Source organism: Manacus candei, unplaced genomic scaffold (assembly GCF_025592945.1).
Source record: "Manacus candei isolate 608988 ecotype Guabito, Panama unplaced genomic scaffold, ASM2559294v1 h1tg000020l, whole genome shotgun sequence".
NCBI classification, from domain to species: domain Eukaryota; kingdom Metazoa; phylum Chordata; class Aves; order Passeriformes; family Pipridae; genus Manacus; species Manacus candei.
This window is the reverse complement of record NW_026138068.1, coordinates 5,112,258-5,137,961: the sequence shown is the minus strand read 5'-3', so window position 1 is coordinate 5,137,961 and position 25,704 is coordinate 5,112,258. Positions and strand designations below refer to the sequence as shown.

General features: G+C 40.8%; 1 long non-coding RNA gene across 1 annotated transcript in view; it reads left to right on the top strand.

Moving 5' to 3' along the window:
* Nucleotides 1-25,704, top strand: part of LOC127470205 (uncharacterized) — a 53,131-nt gene that overhangs the window by 6,807 nt on the left and 20,620 nt on the right. Inside the window, exon 2 of the long non-coding RNA XR_007904206.1 lies at nt 4,225-4,328. This is a non-coding gene — a long non-coding RNA (uncharacterized LOC127470205). The remainder of the gene's footprint in view (nt 1-4,224; nt 4,329-25,704) is intronic.

The window sequence follows — 25,704 nt, the reverse complement described above, 5'->3', positions numbered from 1 at the left end:
CAGAAAATGTCCAAAGGCACGAGAGTAAAAGCTGGATTTGCCCTCAAATCCAAAAAATATTGACCAGTTCAACCACTGACTCTGAAACACGAGGGAAGTGCTGAGAAGAAAATATTTTTTCATGGGACTGTACTCCAAATATCTGTTATTGAAGTACAGCAACCAAAAAAACCCCAGAATTCCTAGGATGTCAATCAAATTTAAATGGTGTTTATCTACATATTGCAAACATTAGGCTATTTCATTCAGTTTGTCCATCTTCTGATAAATTGGCTTTGAAATCTTCCTTTGACCAGGGGGAATGTCTGGTATATCATATGAAATGTAGTTCATTTCATTTCTCTGTGCCATCATTAAAAGGGCCAAAATATTTTGTTTCCTTGTTAAAGGACAGCTATAGGATCTGATTCCAGTTTTTGGAAGACATGCAAGGCATCTTATGATCATTTTCCTTCACTATACTGGATCAATAATATAAATGTTCCTCTTAGGAAAAGAGGCTTCTTAGGAAAATCTCAGACTTATCACATATATAGGGTTGTTAGATAATATTTTGAGGGCTGTATCTCATCACTCCTACTAGTCTTGGGCAATATCTATATTTAAGATGTTGCCAGGAAAAGTCCTAAACCAAACCACTGCAGTGTGTAACCAACACAAGGCTGTGGAACAAAAGCACTCAAAGGCCTTGGGTTCAGTCCCCCAAGTCCCACTGGATTGGAGTGACATCCCTCACCCTTGGGATACCATTGGAAGAATTCATATGTATCTGTTGAGAGGCACAGAGATGTTTTTTCCTCTCCATTTTGCAAGTTCTCAGAGGACATGAACAGTTCTTGCAGAGGGGGGAACTTCACTGGGGACAGCTTTGGGTTTGTTACCTTAATATATCCAAAGGGATATATTAAGAACCTTGAAAGTATATCCAGCTTCATCCAATTCCCAAAGAGAGAAAGTTAAAAGCTCTTATAGCTCAGCAGATGAGACTTTTGCCCCTGTCTGGTTAAACCAAGACAAGGCTCCAGTGGTCTAATGTATTTAGAATTGGATATAGATTTTCAAGAATTGGATATAGATTTTTAAAAGCAGCCCAGAAGATTTAATTCTTGCCATCTAGTTGCTCTTAAGGAGCTATTTATTACAAAAGAAAGATGAAAGATTTTTAATTGGACTCTGAATTAATTTCAAAATACATTCTTTTCCTTAGATGAGAAACAATTTGTGTGTGTGCTGGTTTCACACTTACATTCCAGAAAACTGGCTTTTGTGGAGGCTCAGACATTGAAAGTGCCCGTCCTGTAATGATTTTTGGTTACACAGAAACCTCACTTGTTATAACAAATAATGAAAGTATATAATGGAAAAAATATTTTAAAGCCGTTTCTTTAAAAAGCCAGCCAAAGCTTAATAACAACTTAAAAATCTTTTAAGGTAGGTTTTTGAGATCTGGAAGTGCTTGCTGTAAACAATTTTTCTCAATATCTTGCCCTGGAGATCCAATTTGCTATTATTAAACATACTGAGATATTCTTGTTAGAAGTAGGACTAAAAATAACCTTTCAGCACGCTGTTGCACTGGTATTTTTAGGTCTAAGTATTTATTCCTCCTACCAAACACTGCTTTGTATTAATTAATTTTCGCTGACAGCTTCATTTTATCTTTTTGTGGCTTTGTTCCAAAGAAATTTTATTTTGACAGACTTTGGGTGTTCTGTTCTCAATCATTACAGTATGGAAAAAAGAAAAGAGTCTGCTGTAAAAAGAGCAATACATTTGTTGATCAGCTGTTCCTCATTTGTCAGAAAAAAAAAAAAAATCCAAAGAACTGAGGCCAATGCTTTGTTAGAAAGGTAGACAAGCTCCAAGCACAGTCGGTGGTTTTTATTGTCATTTTATGGCAGAATAAATGACCAGGTGAGAGTCAATGTGATCATACCATTGTAAATCCCAGTTTTATCTGGACTGTGTTTGCATGGTAAAAAGCTAATAATAACATTAACTTGATCATGGGCTTATTTAATGAATACACACGAGCCTAATAATTTCTCAGAAAGCCCATTTGAAAGGGAAAATGGTGGGGTTTTTTGTAGGACTCTGGGCATTAACACACCAAACAGACTGTGAGTCCATCCAGTCTGATTTCCAGACTGCTGGTGTGAGCAGGTGAAATGCTCAACTCACAGCAGGGCAGATCCAACCCTGTTGTTTGAAAAGAGACAAACTACAGGTGTTCCTGGATCCTCACTCCAGGAAAAGAGGATCTAATGCAACATCTGTCTTTAGTTCTGCACAAATCTGACCAAGAAGAGCTCCAGAGTAATCAGGTGCTGTAGTAAGAGGTGTTGTGGTAAAGAATGGCAGGTGTTGAGAGGTGTGGAAGGATATTTAGTATTATAGCCTGAATAAAACCTCCTCCCATTCACAATCATTGATCAGCCTAGTCCTGAAATGTGTTGCCATCTTACACTTGCTGATTTAATCTCAAATTTTATTTGTATTTATGTTTTAGTGCTCTCACACATCTGTCATTTGCAGTTGCCAGTGTTCAAGCATTGGGGAATATAATTATGAGAAAACTGAATGAATAATCAATACTTTATTATATTGCACTGTAGTATAGTGAGGACCCAGTAAATGGCCAGACTTGCACTGTGGATGAGTAAGAATTGCTCAGATATAGTAACAAGCTTGTCCTCATTCTGAAAGGTTTCTTGTTAAGGTAGAATTTCAGCATGATAAGAAATACTGGTCTCTTAATCCATGTAAACAAGGGCAGTTCCTGGCACACTGGTGCTCCTCCCTGGGGCAGTCACTGCTCTGTCTGTGATATTCTTGGTGCTGCATGGAGGAGAGGCAGCTCCAGATGGGATTTACTGTTGTTTTTTCCTTCCCTTGGGCTGCATTTGGGGTGTCCATCTCATCACAAAGCATCTGCCTCAGAGTGGATCCCTTTGGATCCCTGGTGCTTGGGGAAGGGTGTTACAGGCAGAACGTTTCACCTGAGCACTGGAGGCAGAGGGAAGGCACAGGGAAGGCAGCACAAGTGGCTGTCCTGAGGGTGCTGGGGGACAGTGAGTCCTTTCCTGGTGTCCGTGGAACTCGCAGAAAGCTCTTCAAAAACAGGAGGAGAGCATTACAACAGCAACTCATGGTGCATTCAAAGGCTGGGGAAAATCTTGAGAGCATTTGCTCCAAAGTGTTGACAGCTCAATGTATTAATAAAGGACGAGCCTGGAAGGTGTCACAGTCTTCCTCCTCCCATCCCCGGCGTGTGGGAGGCTGGAGCACTGTAGGATTTGGTGGCCTGTTTTCTCTGTTCCATCTAATGACTGGAAAGAAGAACTCTTTTTTGCTGTTGCCTTTGTCAAGCTCTCAGGGGGTCTAACACCAGCTGCTGACTGCTCACTAGAATGTCTCAGGTGCAGGGGGTGAAGTTATTTCTCATATTTAGGATTGTAGAGGCACCCCTAAGTCCCCTTCTCCCAAGCCCCAGAAGGTATAACCCTCAGTTTTGGGCAGATGGCTCTTGGAAAACTGCCATTTCTTCTACTTCTCTCAGTCAGAGGAGGTTGAGGAGAATATACCTGAGGGACAGAGAAGCACTGGTGATATTACATGTGTGGTTTTACTCTAGGGCTTGTACTGAGTGAATAAGTCTTCTTCATTCTTTTTTTTTTTCTTTAAATATTCCTCTCTGCAGGGAGCTTTATTCCCTAGTCTAGCAGTCTGGGAACAAGAGAAAGAATTTAATAGCTCCTGGCTTCTAATCTCAGGGCACACAGTGAACTGCATTGTGTCCTCGAGCAAATTATTTAAACTCTTAACATCAAATTCACCTCTATTCATACTCTCTGCAACCTCAGCGTCATCATATTGAGAACATAATTTGTTCTAAATTCCCTAATATGTGATCCCAAGATCAGTGTTTGTCTTTCTCATAAGTATTTTGCAAGGAAAGGTCCCTTTTCTGGTTTTGCTAGAAGTCTGTATTTCTAAGTATTACAAGTGGGAAAGGACTACAGACTGTGTCCATCCTAAGGCTTTGGGCTTCAGTGTTTTTGGTGGGACCATGAATGAAAATACAGCTGTAATTATAGACTTAAAGGGAGAGAGATTCCCTATATCCTGTATGTCCCATATGGAAAGGAAAAGGCCTGCTAACCCCAACACAGGCATTTTGTTCTCCATTAATTTCTTGCTCTCATGAGTTTCTTCATTTTCCAGGCTTCAGATGCCTTCTTGAATGTCTCATTCTCCTGAGCAAGAGCAATGGTGACAGATCTCATCTCTGGCGGCGAGAGAGGGAAGCAAGGAGAGATCTCCTTCTGGTGAGTTATAAAGCTGCTTCCTCTCCTTTGTTTTTAAGTATTTACTTCTTAATCTGCCCCTGTGGTTGAGAGGGACACTTTTCCTCTGTTACAAGTCCTGCTGCTCTCTCAGGATGTCACAGCTCAGCAGCCCCCTGGCATCATGCAGGAAAAGGAGCAGATCCTGCTACAGCATCTGCAGGGCTCCCAGTGGTGCCCATGTTTTCAGGTGCTGCCATCTTTAAGCTTCTGGTTCAGGTGCCAGTTGTGATGAACTTACAGACCAAGGATAATGGACACAGGCCACTTCCCTCTAACACTTGCCCTTACAAGACCATATGATCCTTAAAAAAAATACAAATCGTGCTTCCAAGCAGAATGACGTGCCTCTAAGACCTGGGGTGTAAGTGCTTTAGGCTTCAAAAGGTGCCAGAAACACATTTTTGTTTTATAAATGAATGTTCATGGGTAAGTCAGGGCCAGTGCTTCAGACTTGGAGAAGCAGCAGTTTCCAGAATATGGTTGCCAGGCTGGAGTGCCCCCTGCAAGGACACTGTGCAGTGAGACTTTACACAATATTGTGTCTATCCACGTTCGATTGTTTAAAAAGAGTCGAGATCAGTCATCCTGAACCACAGCAAACAGAGATTCTCTTTAGGATTGTGTTTAAAGCAGTGAGATAAAAACACTGGAGTGTTTGAATAGCAGCTTGTTGTGTTGATGGCTTTTGCTAAGTTGTATTTCTTTGGAATAAATTGACAGCAACTTGAGAAATTCTACTGGGACTCCACTTGCATTTCTGAAGTATCACCTAAGCAGCAGTTCAGGCTTTCTTTATTTTATGCTTTTCCCAGAAGAAAAATGGAAGTATCTGCAGCCTGGTTTGTTGGGTTTTTTTTGGTGAAGTATCACTTTTTCTCCTTCTTTCATTGCATGCAGTTATTTAAGTCTGCAACTCTATGTTTCTTTTGTAGAGGAATTTAGGACTAACACTTGCTCCTGCTCTTGGGATATTATGAGTTTTCCCAGCTGAAATATTTTAACATTGCCACAAAGTTGGGGAGTTTTAATAGTATATTCACTTGCAGGCCAAGTAGCTTAAAAATGGATAATACCAGAGCCTCCAACTGCTCAAGAGGAATTTTTTCTCCCATCCTAGTTCTAGTAGCCTTGAAGATAATATTTTTGACCTGTGTTCTCCCCTGTATTTATTTTCCCTTTTTCTAGTTCCTTGATAGATGATGTAATCATTTTCCCCTCTGAACATCCATGAAAGAATACCACTAGGGATTCTCCAGTTTTTTTCAAAACTTCTGATTGTAACCTACTTCCAAATTCCGAATTTCTTTCCAATATATAACCTTTTGATATGGTCTCTTGTTGTACTTTAAAATCTTCTCTGGTACCAATGGGAACACTGTTCATGAGAGGGGCTCTTGGCTTTGTTTGGGAATATTTGTGCCTCAGCTGCAGTGGCCTGAGTCCATTGCATCCTGCCATTTGTTCTAGCTGGAATTTGTTTGGTGCACTAGACTCCTTTGGAGCAGCACAAAGTGTGAGTTGAGTGACCACAGAGCTGGCAGAGGGATCAGCCCTGGCAGCCCCCTCAGTCCTGCAGATCCTGGAGCAGTGACTGGGCTTTGCTGTGCCTTGTCACACACACACTGACCTCCATGCGCTTCAAAACTGTGTATTTTGCTTCCAAAGAAACTCTCCAAGCTCTCTCCAAAAGGATCTTCTTCAATGTACATGGAAGCTTGAAAGGAGAGGGGTGAGTGTATATAGGAGACCAGCAGATTCCTAATTACTCCAGGGATGGAAGTCAAAGCTCAGTGCCTGAGCTGTAGGAAAGCAAAGCAAAGTTAGCAGAGGGATCACTCCACCCTCTGCTCAGCACACACCAGTTGTTTGTGCCAAGGCAAGACTGAGTGACTAAAGACCCAAATGTTGTCTGGTTACCAAATCAAAAATTAGGATTGATCCATAGTACAAGTGTTACAGCTGGGACTGGTCAATAATCTCAGGATGGAACTTTTTCAGTGTAAATTCACATTGCCTTTGATTGACACAGTTTATTCATTCATGCTGAGTCTGTCAAATTGCCTCAGCTAAAAGATTCATCAAGACAAATCATTTTCATTTTGAAAGTTTTGATAAGAACCAGATTTATGTATTTGTTCATGTTTTTAAACAACTTTTTACTGTTTTGTCCAGATGAATCTGAATATTTTAAAACTGGTTAAGGCCTTGCCAGGACATTTTTTAATGGGGAGAGCGATGGATTTTTGCAGTGTATCTGTTCAGGCAGGGAAGTATGAAACCAAACCAAACCAAGTTATTGACACAACTTGGCTTACTGAGTTGTAAAAACATGTAGGGGGAGTTGCTCCACTGCTGGAAGGACCTGAGGGTTGGAAATACCTCTATAAGATCTTTCCCAGAATTCCCCAATACTGTTGTATGTAACTTAGGATGTCTGAGAGAAAGCTCTGTTTTGAGATACTTTCAGTCTAAATGGACAAGGTAAATGATGAAATGGAGACATTGAGAGGAAAATGTGATTTGTGGACAGTAGGAGAGGAATGAAAGGGCAAGGAGCAAGCAGAAAATCTCATTCAGTTGAATCACATAACATGCTGTAGATGTTGCTGAAATGTGCTGTAGAGGAGGAGGTGCAGCCCTTTATTTCCCCTCTCTGTCACCTGTGAAAAACTGTATGGTTGGGAATGGTACTCCTGGCTCCTTAGAACAGGTTAAAAATGTGGAAAGGTCATAAGAAAATAAGTGGAAAGGGAAGTAAAAGACTTTCTCCTTTGGAAGATGTTGAACAACTGAGGACTAAAACCGAAATTTTCTCTAAAGTTCTTTTTATGATGGGAACAAGGTGTAAATCCAAGCTGACCCCCCATGTACTTGCTGTACCTTGCTTCTTTTTTTTTCTCAGCCTTTTACACCCTAAATATTAACAACTTGGGAGGTCAGGTGCTTCCAGGTGCCTCTGCAGTAACAGTGAATTCAACCTCAGGTGAGAGCAACCACAGTGCCTCTACCAGGACAAAAAATTAATGAAATCACCATCTGACATATTCAGTTACCTGTGAAGGAGAATTGTCTGTGAGTGTAATCAACAAATGGCAGAAGTGCTGCTTTGCTGTTCATTTGGAGGTTTTTCGTTGTTCCTGTTGTCACAGCCTGTAGGGAAAATCTCCTTTAGTTTCCAAGTATCAAGTGAGAGAGCTGAGGGTCCAATAAGCCTCCTCAGCTAAGTGAACATGCACTACAACCTCCCTTTAAGAGAGATTTCACTCCTATTTTGGATGTGGATTGGAGGGAAGAGGCTGTAAGGGGTTATAACCCCATGGAGCTTTTAATATGACTGCAGAACCACTTGTCCCTCCCTCAAATAAATCAGATCCATGTCTCCTACTGCCCTTTGCAGTGGAGGGGACAAGGAGTCCAAGGCACTGCTCGAGCTCCCATGGCTGGAAGCACATCCTGAGGTTCTGGCTCTCCTTGCAGGATCAGTGCCAGGCACTGCTCTTCTGAAAGCAGGACTGAGGTGCTCCATAAATACCAGGCACAGGGAGAGACACTTCTCCAATCCCTTCTCCTTGAAAGGAGAGGTTATTGCAACCCAGGGGTATTTAAGGAGTACAAGGGGTATTTAAGGAGACCAGTAAGGGAGGTGGAGGGCAAAGGGAGGGAGTAGGTGTTGGAGTACTTTTTTTCTTCAGATATCTTTTAAAAAAAGGGGAAGAAAGGAGAAGACTGGCTCAACTAAGTTTAACAAAGTGGCACACTGCTCCTGTGATAGCCAAGGCTGCTGGTTCAGTGCTTACACTGTGAAATCAGGAGCAGAATAATTGCCCCTCAGTGTTGCACATCTCCTGGTCTGCCAAGCAGGAAACAGAATCCTCAGAGCATTTTTCCCCAAGGGAAGATATGAATAAAAAAACTAACTGCAGTTGGCTCTACTTCCTTTAGCATTTTGTTTCAGACTCCTTGCTGCACCAGCAAGTGTCACTATGGTCTTTGCTATACAGCAGCAGAGATGAAAATGTGAGTTTTGGAACAGGAAGGGGGGGGGAAACCCTAATCACGATGAGGAGTGTGGCTCTGCCACACCTCTATCTAGAATCAGTGACCCAGAGTTCCAATCTCCCTGTGATTTCATTGGCAAAGTGACCTGAAATTATTTGGTAAATCTTTCCCTCTGGAGACATTTTAATGGTAGGATCATGTGACAAAAATCTAATTGTTCTTCTTTCTTGTGGGAATGATTGCTGCTTGTAATAGTCATGGTGTCGTTTTCAGGATAGTCTATTTGCTAAACCGTGTTTTTAAGTTTAACTTGTCAGATTCTCATATTTGGGAGTGGAAGTTCATTGCTGCTTCTCTAGATAAGAAAATGAAATATTTATTAATTTAGGAAAAGGAGTGATATGAAATCTGCGACAGTAATTTTATTTCTCCTCTGCTTTTTCAATGTTGTTGAATATTTTGGCACCGTTTCCAATATATTTAATATTAGATGGGGAAGTGTGAAAATGGAAATGCATCGGGGAAATGGAAAAACACCAACATTCCTGTTACTGAAACAAAACTAAATTATTATGACAAGTATTATCATGAATATGGAAAGGAAGCAAGATTGTGTTTTCTTCTCCAACTGCCTAGCCACAGTTTCACGTTCCACAAAAAGGAAATTCAGTGACACTGGAATGTTAAGCTCTTAAATTTTATCTTCAGGAGACCTATGGCTCATTAAAGATATTAATACATATTTCTTCCTTTCTTACCTAAATAGTTATTTTTAACCCTTTTTACTTAGCAGATTCAGGTCATCCCAAAATCCTAGAAATTACATCCAAAAGCCTATTCATTCCTCCGTGAGCAGGACTGACGTGTTGGGTGAAATTCTTGGCTGTGATCACTCCCCGTGGATTCTCACTGAGCTGGGATCCCACATTTCATTTCCTAGTCATGTGCCCTGTACCTTTTCCTGAATCATCCTGAGTGTTGTACAAAGTGGGAGTGGGGTGGTACAAAGGGAGGGAGGGATGTCAGCAGGGATAACCCCCCAAAACTGGGCTCCTTCCCACTTTGGGAATCTCCTTTGCCGAGAGAAGTCTTGACGTGAGGGTGTGAGGTTGGGCTTTCAGACTGTCAGCATTTCAGGGAAATGGAGAATGGGAGTGGGACAGCAGGAATGCATCCATTGCTCTGTTTAATTCATTCTTGCTGCAGCCATGAGCTGATGCAATCTTGCCTTTGCTAAGTACACTACAGAGGAACATTGACAACAGGAAGAATGACTGACTTCAGGGAGGAGAATTAGAATTATTTGACCTTTCATAGTCTCTTTTCATCAGCTCTACAGAAAAGAATATCATAGCTCAAAGCCCTTGTTCCCTCAGGTTTCTTTCACTTTAATAACATTCCTGCATGGATGTAATAAAAGTCTCTTTTTTCTTGAGCTCGTTTTTCTCCCTTTATTTCTACTTGCCATCCTTGACTTCAGAGATCACGACCAGGACAATAATAAAAATCTCAGACTCTGCTGGAGGAGGCAGGATTTTTGTCTTAGCCACCAAGTTTCCCATTTCCATTGTATTCGTTGCAATGTACCTCGCAAAGACATCAGGTCTGATTTTGTAGATTCAGGAGTTCAGCTGGTTAGGTATCTTTGGAGAAACACCTGGAGTATAATCCTCTATCTTGCCAAACTCTGCTTGTTACTGCCTAAACTTCCAAGGTTTGCTAAGCCATGGGGTGATGTTTCTCCTGCCAACGAAATCCCAAAAGGTAAATACTGTCATTAACTTCTCCTCCATAAAAAGCTTTTGTTGTGGTACTTCTGTTTGCTCAGCAGGTTGTTGTTGTCCATCAGTCACCCTGTCACCAAACCCTGCACAATTCAAAGTCATGAAGAACGTTACTAATAATTTATTTGATTTAAACCAGTGTCCTCTCATAGATAGAAAAGCATAGCACTGCCAGCTGGAGCAGAATAAGGGAAAGGAATTTTCCTACACGTTTTTAGGGAAGTTCCTATACCCTTTGTAGGTGGTGGCTGTCATTTTTAAAGTGTCACAGCACCATGCACTGCATGAATTGTGAGCACTGTGAGAAAACTCTGGATTTTTACTTTCAAGAGGAATTAGTGACAGGAATAATTATGTTCTCCAAAGGTTTGTGAAGATAACTGATCTTCAAAGAAAAAACCCAGTTGTCTGTGATATAATTATGAAGCCTCTGTCCTTCACCAACATTTGCAAAATAAAGAATACAAGAGTCAGCTGCTGCTTTGAAAAATCAAGCCCCAGATCAGGACTGTGGAGCTGCCATTGGCATTGCCAGCCTGGTTGAGATCCAGAATAGGGTGCAGCAGCCAACCACAAAGTTAGGAAACTTCTCTCCACTCTAGTCACCAGTTTTTCCTTTATTGGAGGACTTTTTGCTTTGATTGTGGTGGTTTTTTTGTTCTTCTCAGAACCCTCATGTTACAGCACCGAGAGCCAACTATTTACTTGGAAATCTTTAGATGTTTCAGAGCATAATGGAATAGTTTCCTAAAATCTTGCTTCACGTGTCTGGAGGAAGGGGACAGTTTTGACACATCTGTCTTGCTCAGGGTGACATCCAGAAGGGTAACATTCCCAGCACTGGGAGAAGCAAAGCTGTTGATGCAGCTGACACTTCCCCTGAGTCACAGAGTGAGCAAATGCTGCTCAGCAGACAGAACAAGTGAAAACCAACCCAATCTCACAGGAGCCTGTGGTGCTTAAATCCTTAACACCACTAAACTGTGGTAATAGAGAAACAATGTACTAAAATTAAACAAGTATTCTGAAGAAATACAGGCATTATAGCACGTCCTCTAGAGTGTAATAGCACGTGGTTTCATAGCTGGAACCCTTTTTACTTACAAATTGATACTTCAGAAGATGTTTTAATCATCTTCCATATATAAAGCAGCATTATGCAATGTGGTCCTTAGAAATCTCTGTAATAAACATAATAGCAGCTCATTAAGCCTCAATAAACACTTCTGTATTAGATAAGAGTTATTTCATATTTTAAATAGATAAATGGGCACAGCATGCCTAAGTGACTTGTATAAAATAATCCATCATGTCAGCTGCTTCCTGTAAGTACATGGGGTGGCAAGTCCTCTCTCTGCAAAACTGAGGATGCTGATGATTTTCATAACAGGAACAAGTTCTTTTTTTTTGACCCCAAGCCCAAGGACCATCGAGTAAATCTGCTGTTTAACTGTCTTGGTTCCCTTTGACTAGTGCTTAGGGGACTATGTCACATATAGTAAATTACTGGAAGAAGAAATATCCACCAAGGTAACAGGTGCCAAATAAAATATATTAGTCAATAAGAAAACTATTAGAAAGCAAGTCCTTTTAATGTGATTTACAGGAGGCTGAAGTTACAAAAAAGCAAATGGAAGGAAAGAAAATTACACCGTGAGTGGTAAAGAGGACCACTATTTTTGTGATATATATTGGAAAATAAAGGAAAAACTGTAAGTAGGTATTGGCCATGGCCTGTTAACATTCATTCCCAGAGGAAATAGTCCAGAATTTGAAAGGATAAACACCAATGAGGCAGGGAGATTTATTTCTTGTGGGCAAGGGCTCAAGTACAGAGGTCATGTTCTGATCCCCTTCCAATGCTCTGGATTTTTGTGGAGTAAGTCATGGCTTGATGTGTGTGAGAACATGGGGAGTGAGGAGAGGAGGTGTGATCAATTAATAACCATTTTGGACGGGACAAATCAACGATTCCAAACAGCTGAGTGCTGCTTGAGGGAGCTAAACCTGACACAATGGGGTCATTTGCTGGAGCACAAGAGCACTGTTAGGAAAATAGGGGTTCTGTTTGCCCTGGGCCCATGGATAATGCCATCATGCCTCAGTTTCCCCACCTGAGGAACAGGAAATCCCTTTGTTGTAGTGAGAATCAGTGAAAAAAATGATGTAATGGGTATGTATCTTTAAAGAAGGGAAACATGATTATTATCTTCAGGACCTGGAATAAATCAAAACACAAAATGCTAATGTTGACCAAAGAGATTTCTGCTGCTGTGAAACACAGGCTGTTTGCACAATAGCTTAGAAGCAGGAAACCCCCCAGAGGTGATGCTGATAAAGCATGTGCTTAAGTAACATGTTAGTTTAGCTTCTGGTCTTGTGGATCTCAGTCCCCTCATAAATTCACACTCACAAAAAAAAATAAAGGAAAGAAACGAGAAGGCTGCTTTGAAAAAATTTGTCTAAATGATGTTATATGTTTATGTGTGGAGACTGGGGGGGGGCAGGAGAAAAGGAAGGCAAAAGCCTTGTCAGATTTAAACAGCCCACTTTGTACTCTGGGAAAGGCAATTCAATTCCTGCATTTTGAATTAGTGCCATGCCACTGGAATAAGCAGATAGCATGGTTTGCTGCAAAGGCAGGCAGCACAAAATCAGTAATCTATAGATTGAGCTGCTTTCCCATATTACATGCTGTGTCATTTTGTAGTGTAGCAAAAGACTGCTAGAGCTACAGCTTTGTAATTAAGTGATTATTTTACACATATCTGCATTACAGCATCTGTATATCATTACATGACTGATATTCTGTATTCTGACGGCTTGAATTTATGTGGAAGTATTTTAGAGCCAGGTTGGGTGTTGGTATATTAGAGGCTTGGAGATAAAAATTGTTGCCATGCCTGATTCCCTTAAAATCTGCTAAACCTTATCAGTTTATCTTTGAGAAGAGCTGTCACCTGGCACAGTGACACACAGACACACAAAATAATAATAATAATAATAATAATAAAAAAGATGGAACAATACTGCATCTGTGATTTGATGTTTTCTCTCCTGGCTGCTGCCTTAGCTGAGTTTCACCATGTTCTTCACGAGCCAGTGGGGCTTGGAAGGAACATGGAAGAGTTGCCTCAACTGCTGAGCAGAGAGGAGGCTCCAAGAGCCAAAATCTGCTGCCAAGCTTAAGTTAAACAGTTCTAGGGTGACAAAGTGCCAGCTCCTGTTGTCCAGCAGGGTTTGCCTGCATGGGATGGAGGAGGAGCTGCCACCTGAGCTAAGTGTGGGACTGCAGGGCCTGGAAAACAGGGTGACAACGGCAGGGGGCTGGTTTTCAGAGGCTGGTTCTGTGGAAGTGCATCACACTTTCAGCAAGAGGAATTCAGGGCAGCAAATGTGTCTGTCAGAGTTCTGGTTTTCTTTATAGGATCAAGTAGTGGAGGAAGGAGAGGAAGTAGAAAGTAGAAGGCAAATAATTGTAGGGATAAAATGTGGAATGGGAAAGACAAAATCATCAGTGCTCAACACTGTCATTCTGTCCTGATACCTCCATCTCCTTAGTGTCTGGTTCTGCACGACTGGGAACCTTCCTTTGGAGGTCCTGAGGGTTCTTAGGTCTCACTGGAGGTATGAAAGCCTGTCCCAGAAAGCTGTTTACTTCATTCCTGGATCAGGGACTCCAGATACTGAGGTATTAAAAAGTGCCCCTTCTTAACATCGATGTCATCTTATTACAAATCATCAACAAATTCCTCTGGCACTCTTACTTAGAGGAGCTTAGAGGAGGAGCTCTTCAGAAGTTTCTTGTAGACTAAGACACCTCTTTTTCCTCCAGAAAGGATCTACTCCATGCCTTACAGTGTTTGACTTATTTCAGTCTGTAAATCTTGTATCAGTTCTTGTCCCCCTTCTTTCACACAAAAGGAAATCTCATAATTAATGCACAGAGTAAGCCACTCACCATTCTCAAGATGTTTGCCTTTGTCATAATAACTTAGAGATGTCATCACAATTTAAAGTGGATTGCATATTTGGGTTTTTTTTTCAGATTTAGGTTGCATCTGTAACATGAGAGACAAATCCCAGAATAACAGTGCAGTTACTCAATAGATGTGGGGGGTGGGATGAGAGGTGATTTTACCACCATCTCTCTGATTAATATCACATCAATAAAGCTAAAACCTTCATTCCCTTGTATTAAACTTACATCCTTACTTGAGCTTTTAGTCAGGCTGGTGTCATGACTGTGTTTTGGCCAGAAATTTCATCCTGCATCTGAGAAAGTTAAAATTGTGGTGAGTCAGGTGAAAGGAGGAGATTTAGTGATATTTCTGCATCTTGCTGTATTAACAATACTATATTATACTCTATTATTTGGTGCATGGAATCTTTAACTCCATGAAAAGGAGCTTTTGCATTCTGGAAATGCATTAATGGATCTTAGCTCACCAAAAGAAAAGTCAGTTCTGTGACTGCTAACAGTGGAATCTGCAGACTACTTCTGCTCTCTTCTTCAGGAGAATGTATCCAAGTATGTGAAAGACAAGTTGTACCTGAATTGGAAGAGGTTGTACCCATTAGGATGTTTTTGCTGTGAAACTAAATGATGAATTTAAAGGTCTGACAAGAAAAATGAGTATAATATCTGAAATATTTTTAGACCAAATTGTCTTGGGAAACCAATTTTGATAAGTGGAATAATCTGCCTCCTGGAAAGTTCAATTAAAGTCATAACATTTGGCATCATCAGCTACTTATTCCCTATAGTTCAAATTTCATATATTGCACCAATTTGCAAAGCTGTGTCTGCTGATACAGTGGGAAAGCAATATGCAAAATATTTTCTGATTGTGAAGGAAGCTTGAGATGATGCTAAAATAACATGTAAATGGAGTGAAAGATTTTTGCCAGATGATTTTTTTAGCTGGTCACAAATCCCAGTAGAGGAGGCAGAACTGCATACCAAAATACCATTTAATTTTGTGGAAGAATTTGCTTAAAACTGCCTCAACTTTATTTGAAGGATTTCTTAGTTCTGTACCCATTCAATGATCCCAAAGGAGAGGAGTGTTAGTTTTGTGAATAAATCTGCAAACCCAGTTTGAGAAATGGGAAATTGATACCTAGTTCTTCTTAAAATTCAGTTTTCTTGCCCTGATAAGTCATGCAGAATTGACATTTGTAATAATATGGCTGGGAAAGAACTTTTGAAAATCCCCAAAGAGCCATAGGCAGGGATTCAACAGAGAGGGAGTCTGTATGTCTGTAAATAATTTGGCTGTCCAGGGTGCAAAGTCCCTGTGAATGACTCTAATTCTGAAGAAAAGTCAAAATGAAGCACAGGAGTGTGGGGAGCACTTGGCTGATTTGAGATGCTGCAGAGCAGAGAAGGAATGAAATAATATAAATCATGTGGCAGGGCAATTGCTTTGGTTTTGCCATTGGTGGAATAAAGCATTTATATATCTGGTAAATCAAACATATGGCACAAAGCATGGACTGGTAAAGTCACTGTCTCAAACAGCTCATTGATGGGAGAATTACCCCTGGATTGTGTAAAGCACTGTTACCTTGGGTTTCATATAGGGGTAAGTAGTTTTCATGTATCTGAGGAAGCAAATGAATCTAGAAAGGACATTTGGGCAACTCAAGAATGGTAAAACAGTGGGACTGTCGGGGCAATTTTGGAGTTCAGTCTGGCTCTTCTCAAAAACACTGTGAAGGCTGTGGGCCAGATCTTCATCTGCTTGAGAGGGAATCAAAGAGGTTCTGAAAAGTGATTATCAGCAAAGCATCTGACTTGTCTCTTGTTGCTTATCTGACCCAAAGCCACAAAGTGATTGTATAAACACATGCAACAAAGTATAATATTTACAAATAACCCCTGGGAGATCCCTGGTGGTAATTTTGACCATTTATTGACTGCTGTTATTGACCCTTACCTCCCCCTCTGATATACTGCTTTCATCTTCAGAGGGAAGAAAGTGTGACACAGCTAGTGTTTATGCACTGCTGGCATTTGCCACTGGAAATGATAAAAGGAGGATTGAAAAATACCCTGGTGTGTTATTGGAGCTGCTGCCAGTCTTTGGCCAGATGAGAAATGGGGCAGGAACTCTGCTTGACAAGGAGGGATCCAATTCCCTTGGATTGTTACTGTCAGAGGGTGTCTAGTGGAAGCACTTCCATTCCTTTTGTTCTGTGCTTCTCTACTGTCTCTGCTCTGGGTTACCCCAGTCTGTGGGTTATTCTTGGTTCTTACACTTGAGGGAGTTGTCTTTATGAGGTCTTGCACTTTATAAATAGGCTGGTTACCTCAGCCTTCTCATTGCCAAGTCTGGCATAAACCTTGTGGGTGTCACAGAATCACAGAATATCCTGAGTTGGAAGGGACCCACAAGGATCATGTCATTGCCAGCAGAGCAGCATTAGGTAGTTTGCACCTGAAAATACAGCAGGATCCCAGAAGGTAGGAAGGTGCAAGTGGTATGTGATGCTTCGAGCAGTTAGTCCAAAAGTTATATTGATGTGAGGTGCAAGAGAGATCTGGAAGGAAATGGAACTCCATGGCAAAAATTGGTCTTTAACTGCCCCGTGTTACACTGTGAAAACTCCAGCCTTGCAGCCACATTGGATCCAATTCAAGGATAGTTTAAATGAGCCAGCTCTCTGTTGGTGCTGGCTGAGAAAACTATTGGAGTATTATCTGTGTAGGCAGTGTAGCAAGAACAAAGAAAAATAAAAATTGCATTTGCAAGCTGTGATAGCCTTAGAGATGCAGGACAACATTGCCCTACAGCAAAAGCCCATAAAAACACAGTGCAATAGTATTGCCTCAGAATGATTAACCTTCAAAATAAAGGAAGATCCTTTTGACTATGCCAAAGTACATTGTTAGAAGGGAATTGAAGGGATTGATTCATCCCTGTGAAAACTTTCTCGTTGCACGGGGAACAAAAATTATCCGTGGATGGTTTTGAGTTCACCGTGGCTTTAGCTGAAGGTGGGTTGAATCTTACAGCTGCATTCCCACTTCTAGAAGAGCAAAAATGGTTTTAAGGAAGGTGTTGCTATACTAGGGGTACACAGCTGGAATGATGGGGGGGTTGGGAGCTGTCAACACTGCAGGCTGCAGACAGTGGGTCTTGTTCTATGTCTTCTGCTGATTCCCAGGTTTGGTTGCCATTCCCAAGGTATTTCTATTGAAAGCCAAAAGCATTCTACACTACCTTACAAGAACATTATGAGACTTAAACAGTATTCATGAACATGTTGTGAGGATTATCTGTGTTTTAAAATTCCATTAGAAAAAAATCTACATGTGAATTGCTAAGTAATATAAATCCGTTTAACTGAATTGTAGACTAATGTGATATATTTAATATTTGCAATGTTCTTCAATAGGAAAATACATAAAATATTTCTAAGCTATATTTATTTACAAGTTCCATTTGTTTAAGAAATATTGGGTACACTGCAATTATATTTCTGATTAAATTGAGATGTATGATTTTGAAAGGAATTAAAAATTTCAGGCAAGTGTCCCAGACTTTTGGGAATTCCTAACATAAATTCATGAATTAAGATGACAAGGAATTAAGCAGGTTATCTAGATTAGGTTTGTAATACAAAGCCATTTCATTAATATAAAAGCTTCTTTCAGCCCTAAAATGATTTACTAACCTGTTTGCATGGTGAGCTGCTGATTCTTTCTCAGTCAGTCTGTTTTAGCAATGTCATCTCATGTTGTAAAAGCCTGGGTGGAAGGCAGGTCACTTAAACTCCAAATATCTGAGATGTAGGGTTGTTTGGCTTTTCACTTGCTCTTTTTGCAGCAATATTGCATTATGTATTACTACAAAATAATACAAAATAAACATGCAATCCAAGCATGTGGGATCAGCTTTCAAACCATCTGGAAAGAGGGATCAGCAGTTCTGCCCCAGTGACCTCTGAGTTAAAGGCAGGTTGTTTTGCCCCACGGAAACAACCCCTCCCACCTCCCACTTACACCCCAAAAATGGTGCAGCCTCAAAGCTCAGTGAGTGCCTCTCTTCCATTTGTGTTTTGTAGCAGCCTGTCTGACCACACTGGAGGGTTCTCAACCCAACTGCTCCAGAGGTGAAAGCATTTTACAGTGACATTTATAAAAGTCCTTCTAGAATTTCCACTTGGTGCATCTACAGTATGTAACAACGGCAGTAAATTCTGACAACCACTTAGCAGGGATTGTACAGGGCTACTAAAAATCAGATTCTGTTGCCATCTGTTCTCTGCACAAAAGGAACTGGGATGACTAAGGTGAACACTACAGGTGCACAGAGCTGCTTGGAGCTCTGCACAGTTTACAGGGTTCCCTTAACTGGTATCTGAGAAGTGCCCCAGAGCTGTTAGGAGCTAATATTGCAATCAATGGTAAATGTTTTCACTCTTACTACATACTGCCTTTGTGGTAGATTGGATCCCAGCATTAATAAAACATGGTATCTAAGTGCAAGAATTGATTCAGTGCAAGAGCTGTTTGAGGATGGCAATTAGTCACACTTATCTTCAGCTGCAAAGATTCAACTCAATTTCCTATTGATAGAGGGCTGCCAGGAATGGTAAATCCATAAGGCAAGGCATTTTGGGATTATAACAACGGGCACAGTGCTCAATAAACACAAACTGTGGGGTTTGTTATAATCCCCCTCTGTGGGCTCTGCCTTCTGAGCTGTGACATCCTGTTCATGCACAACCAGGGGCAGAGCAGCCTGTGCTGCTGCAGAGCTCAGAGGTGGCTCAGCTGGGGAGGAAGGGCTTGGGTCACATCACCCAGAAACGACCCCAAGCTTCCAGGGCCCCTCACTTAGTTAAAGAGCTGCACAACACTGGACATTTAAACTGAACGTGGAGCAGATGTTATCATTCTCATTCCATATCTGCAGCGTGGTGGTATCCAGGCATCCAAAAACTAGGAAAACAGAACCACCCTGCTCCAAAGAGTACTTGGAATTTTATAGCACTAGCCTTCAGCTAAAGATTCAAAGCAATTTAATTAACAGGTCTGTGTCTAACATGCAATATAATGAAGGGTGCAATGATGCCCTCAAATCTAACATTTATTATTATATATATTCCAAAGAGTTCATTTGTTGCCTGATCTCAACTGTTTTCCTTTCAGAGGAAGTTTCACACCATGAATAAGAGCAGTAAAACTTGCTGAAGCCACAAGGTTCTTTCTTAGATCAGGTTTTCCTTGTTGTTAATGGATATTTGTAGCACTTCAGTTTCTTGTTTATAACCTAAATTTCAGGTTTTTTAAAAAAGCATGGTAAGCACGAGGGTAGTGATTCTGAAATCCAAATAACAGAGAAAAAAAATTCTGTTTTTTCTGGCAAGCACACACGAAAGGGAAAATCCAAAAACCCTTTCACGAGCCACGTTCTCAGTTGCCTGTCAATTAAAAAAAGTCAGAGAATTTCTGTCTTACATGTCATTGCACTGAAACAGGAGTAACACTGGGACACGAAGAGTGCCTAAAAGAGGCCAAATTCTTATTTTTTCCAAGAGGAAGGTTGGTTCCATGTTAGAGGCCATGTATAACCCTAGTTTTAGGCCTGGCTCTGCAACAGATTTCCTAAATTACTGTGGGCAATTCAGCTAATTCTCTAAGCATGAACTGCCCATCAGTAGAATCAGGATGATTACATTTCTGCATTTTAACAGGGGGTTATGAGGATAATTATGTTAAAATTGGAAATGCAAATATTTTTGGACAGATAACTGTAATTGTCTACCACAGCTGAGGTGGCTTGGAGACTGTACAGTCCATTCCCAAAAGAGTTGGTAGGACCAGGTCTTCAGGGAGAACAAGTCCTTAGGAAAGGTGGCAAAACTTCTGGGATAATATATATAATTTGGGCAAAATTTGAGATATGGTCCCTTTTGGCTTTGCATCTCTGGGTTTAAGTCTCTTTGCAGTGCCTGTTTAAAAATTCTATTTTGCCCCAGGTGTCATGGCACTGAGTGCACCAACATAGGTCTTAATGGGCCTGACCAGCCTCACCTGGAATCACTTTCCTGTACTGCAATAAAACAGCTGTTATCTAATGTGACATTATGAGTGTTCCAAAGGTGCTCAGTGATGTATGTGCATGTGATGTATGTGCATAACTCCATTAGCACTAATGGGAGTTAATGGCTATAGCCTACTAGAAGAGAAGAGGCTATTTCTCTAAGTGTCAGAGTCTAATAAAAATGACATTTCAATTTGGATGTCCAACCTTCAATTTAGGCAGCAAGTGCTTCAGATGAATTTTTGACAGCTACAGTGCCATAATTAACTTGAGGCTCAAATGGAATTGTTTATTCTGTTTCAATTGCTTATTCACATGATTTAAGACCTCTCTTCCCTTCTGTGACTTTAGGGGGAACATATCCCTTGCATTTAGAGGTTTTGTTTTATATTGCAAAATTCTGCATTACAGCCACATATGTATCTACTCAAAAGGCTTGATTCTCTTATGTGCATAAATACCAACAGATATACCCAACTAGAATGGGTTGGGTTGGAAGGGACCTTAGAGATCATCTTGTTCCACCCCCTGCAACGGGCGGGGACACTTTCCTTTATCCCAGGTTGCTCCAAGCCCTGTCCAACCTGCCTTTGGACACTTCCAGGGATGGATCAGCCACAGCTTCTCTGGGCAACCTGTGCCAGGGCCTCCCCACCCTCACAGGGAAGGATTTCTTCCCAATATCCCACCTAAACCTGCACTCTTTAAAGTTATCACACCACTCTGTGGCATACTGAAGTCTTGAGTCCCCATGACTGCATCCTGCCTGAATTCTTATTGCAAGGCAAGGTGCTCGGGGTGTTCCTTGCATCCTAGAACCCTCATGGAATACACCACAGTCTTCTCTGTCTGCATTCCTGACTCTCCTTTCAAAGGAGTCCAGGGCAAAGGGGAAGGTTGTGCACATCTGGAACTCAGAATTCCATATAATCCAACTGAATAACTGATGTAGTGCTTCAGAGTTTTCCACTGAAACATTTGTCTGGTACTTTATCCTTTTTTTTTTCATTTCCTGAGAAGTTCTCTTGAAGCATATTGCCTCACCAGAAAAGAAAAATGGAGATTTATTAACAACCGAAGAGGGTTGTACATATCCTGCTCATTTGCTTTGAGGTTTCTCTGCCTTTTGCTGGTTTTGTTTATCTAACAGACTTCTGTGAGATGCCAGCCCTTACAGGTCACACATTTGTACCAGCCATGCAGCTAATGAGAGCATTTCGGGTGTGATTGTATTGGATCACAGCTGCCACTCAGACTGCAGAAATATCACTTGACAAACTTGATGTGTGGCCTGGAGTAGCTGGTAAAATATTGTGGTGCACTTTATGGATTTGATTGTTTCAGCATTCATGACAGTAATTTTCAATCACTTTGATTATGATTATTTTCGTGCTCATGACACTAATTTTTCTCAGCATCCTCAGTAAAACATGTCAGGGTAGCGATTCTAAGGTTCTAAATGTGACCATTTCTATAAGAGAGAGCAGCTCTTAGGATGTCAGTTGTGCTGTTGTGATTTCCCTCAGGAATGTGGACTTAGGGGTTATCTGAGGGGAATAGTTGTTGAGACCTTGGTTCTTTGTGTCCAGCTGTGAGTGTGTCCCTGCTCCCTCATTGCCTGTTCGTGCTGAGCAGTGCTGTGAGCTCGGGATGGATCCACTGAGTACCAGCAGTGCCCCTCGAGGAGAACAGCACACTGGGGGGGCAGAGTAATCAGGCCTGCAGAAGTTAATCAATCAGCGTTACAATGTACCTGGAGAACTGCCCTTATTACACAGTTCTCTCTCTATTAGACATTTCTGCCTGACTTTTTTTTTTTTTTTTTTTAAATGCTGAATGCTCTTGTTTGAGGAGACAGCTTGGAGCTGGTAGTTTGCTGGAGATGCTGATGTGGATGAATGGCTGACTCTGAGGTGGTGGTCGTGAATTTGATAGTTATATATGGAGATTTGTGCTCAGTTAACTTTTACATCCTCGTTGGGAATGACTGGGGATGTTTCAGACTGGGGTTATATATGAAGATTTTAATCTGTGTCATAAATTTACCATCACAATGCAGCTACTTGAATAACTGTGGGAGAGAGAAGGCAGGGTGGAATGAGGGAGAACACGTTGAAGAGTTGCCTGTGAGGTGCTTGCAGCTTCTACTGCTGTTCTCGGCTGATGTCCATTTTAATGACTGTGTTAGGGGATAAAGTATTTCTCAGAGTGAATAAAGCAGATATAATCTAATCCTTAAAAGTTTTCTCATGTCTGATTTTCAATTATGATACCAGATGCATAAGGCTGGAGCAGTGGTTGGCGTTAATCAGCGTAGCTCTGTTAATTACAGACCAAATGGAATTTTAGTTTAACTTAGCACCACACTTTGCACAAAGGAGTGAATCCAGCTGTGAGATAAGTCAAATTCTACCATACAATAGGGATGCTGTTTCTCCAGTCTAAGCAAAAAATAAAAATGAAAAAAAAATCAAATATTCAGCAGTAGTTGAACACAATGGCATGGATTGTGAACATATTGTGCCTTTCATTAGTCTGTGTTAATATGTATGCAGAAATCAATCAACTTAAACATGATTTACTGTTGTTTTTAGAAAAAGCAGTTAAAAGTCTCCTTTCTTCTGGTAAGTAATGTAAATGAGCAGAATATTAAATCCTACACTATATCCATTAGGAAATCAAGCAGTTAAACAAGTTTGAGTGGTTTAATTCTCAGAGGAGTTTAAAAGCTTTTCCATTATGTTATTAACTACACATTAGCAAAGAATAATACTTAATGAAAAAAGCCTTCAATGTCCCAAAATACACAAATCTGTGTAACAGAAAAGTGTTGGCATGGCTTCCAAACAATATTGAGCGAGAACTGCATTGCAAAATTAATACAGGACCCGATTAATGGAACAGTCAAAAGGTATGAGATCTTTTATGTATGACATGAGGTCAGCACGGTAGAAGGGACAGCTAATTGTGATCAAATCATGCCAGGTAACTTCAGGAATGCTCTGTGTGGGGGGGGGGGTTGTTGTTATTTGGGGGTTTCTGTTAGTGGGCTTGTTTTGGTTTGGTTTTATTTTTTTTTTTTCTGACAATCTCCTGTTGAAAGGTTATTATTTAGCTTTTGTGCTCCTACAAGTGGCATAGCCATCACCACGGAGCCTTTCTGCCCCTCATTCATCAATCTTAATCCTCCATTGTATATCCTCCATCCACTTCTCCTCTCCACCTACTTCCCACTCTAATTGCTGACAAACTGGTGTTTCATATTAAAAACACCATCCCCGTGTAGAAATGTTGAATGTACTCCCATACGTGGGCTATTTTTTTTTTCTTGCAGAATTAGGGCATGAAAAAGGATAATGAATGTTAAGCAAAGTTAAAAACAGATTTAGAGAGAATTAAAAGACAGAAATGTAAGATTAGGTTGAACTCACACTTAGGGGGATTAAGAGACTTTCATTTGTCCTTTGATCTCATTTGTGTTGCTGTAAAGATCTTTAGGGTCAATGCCATGGAGGATTATCACTGTTCCGAATTACTGTTGGGATTTGCAGTAATGGATTACACGCAGGAAAAATGGTCTACCATGGAAATTGTGAGGATACCTTACTCATTCCAGCCCCCCATTTTAAACTGGGGCTACTACAAATCCCAGCAAGTGCTCTCCACTTGATTAGCCAGAAAGAGAAACCACCACCCTGCGTGAACAGAGGGGATTGCTTCCTGCCTGGCTGACGTGGTGGGTGAGAGCCATGAGGAGTTACCTGGTCTCACTGCACTTGGATAGAGTGTAATTTATAGAAGTGACTTCTAGGCACACAAGACAGCTGAGGACAGATAGAAGTCATCTTTTTCAGTCTCCTTCTACCTTTATGATGATTTCCTTCCCCTTTTTTTTTTTTTTTTGGAAGATATTCTGCCAAAAGTTGCCTCATCTTTTGTGTATGCAATCTTGCCTCATCTTGCCTGTGTATGCAATACATAATACTAATTATGTAGCCTTTGCCTCCTTTTATGATTGTATTCCCACGTATTCCCACCTCCTTTCTTTTTTTTTTTTTTTTTTTTAAATAATAGCTCAGTGCTATTTAATGCTATACATTTCACATTTTGAGGCCACGGAGCCATAAATTTACATCCCTGGCAGGACCAACTTGCCCTTCATCTTTCAGAGGTAGAGAAATTGAATTCCATGCAGTTTAGTGAGCAAGTCATTTGGATGAGACCTTATTAAGCTAAAGTCCTGCTGGTTTTGTGTAGATATTACAGATTCCACAGCACTTTCCATCAAGGTGGAGGTGGTGCTTTAGAGCCCTCAGCCAAATATTCACTCCTTGTCACACAGTGCCATGTCAAATGACTACTCTCCTTTCCCCCTAAAAGTGGTGCAATTTATAATGCCTGAATAATGATGTGGGTTTCTTTTAGAAGAAAGCTCTTATAACTCTATCCTGCCTGCAAAGGCCTGCTGACCTGCCTAATTTTACTCATTGCCAGCACTCCCAAAGTGAGTAGTCTCGCCAATATCCAGATGAAAAACTCATGTTCTCTCTGAAACATTGCAAGGAATTAAAATTGGGAGCAGCTGCAGTATCAATACATAACTGAACTGCAGTGAAATGTACACTGACTGGAGGAAAACTGCTTGGGAGTATTGCTGTGATCCTGTAAGTACAGGGGGAAACAGCAGGAGCTAAAATGAATAAGCAAAAACAAAGGTGAGATCAGATTGAGAGGCTGAGTGCTGGAGACTGGGAGCAGCCACACTCAGTGGGATCACTGGACAAGAGCCAAGGTTTGTGTTTCTGGTGGCAGGATCAGGATGACTCAGTACAGTGTAGCCTCACAGAATTCATAGGTTTTAATTTTATTTATTTTTTTTAAAAAGAAGAGGGTGGGATAGACCATATAAAAAAATAGACACTTATATCTCAAATGGTCAGATAGTACCTGTGTGTGGGAACAGGGACCAACCCCAGAGTGTTGCTTTCTCTACAGAAAAGCTGAAATAGGATATTCTCTGAACAGCTGGTCAGGGCTTTGAGACTTGTTCTTTGAATTAAGCAGGTGTAATGTCTGCTGATCACCTCATGAGTCAACAGGAGTAGAGGAGCTCTGCAACTCATCGTGGGTGCTCAGCACATTTGGGGAAAGGCAGCCAATTTCTGATCAGTTTAATATAAATAACAACAACTGGAGTAAAACACACAAATCTGATGTTCTCTGTTTCTAATACAAGTGAAAATGTATTTCATATATGAGTCATAAAGGGACAGGGAGGACTAAAATTGTGAGGTTTTGCAGTAAGCAATCAATTTTTGTTCTTCATGTTTATTAAAATGTATACTTATTTTTAAATATGCCATTAAAAGTTTTATAAAATAAACCATATCCTATAGAGACCAGTGCTTTAGCACTTAGTCACAATTAATGTCATGGAAGTCAATATTTTGTCCCAAGGACACAGTAAATGCAGTGTATTTCTCAAACATTCCCAGAGGAATGCTGGTGCAGGGA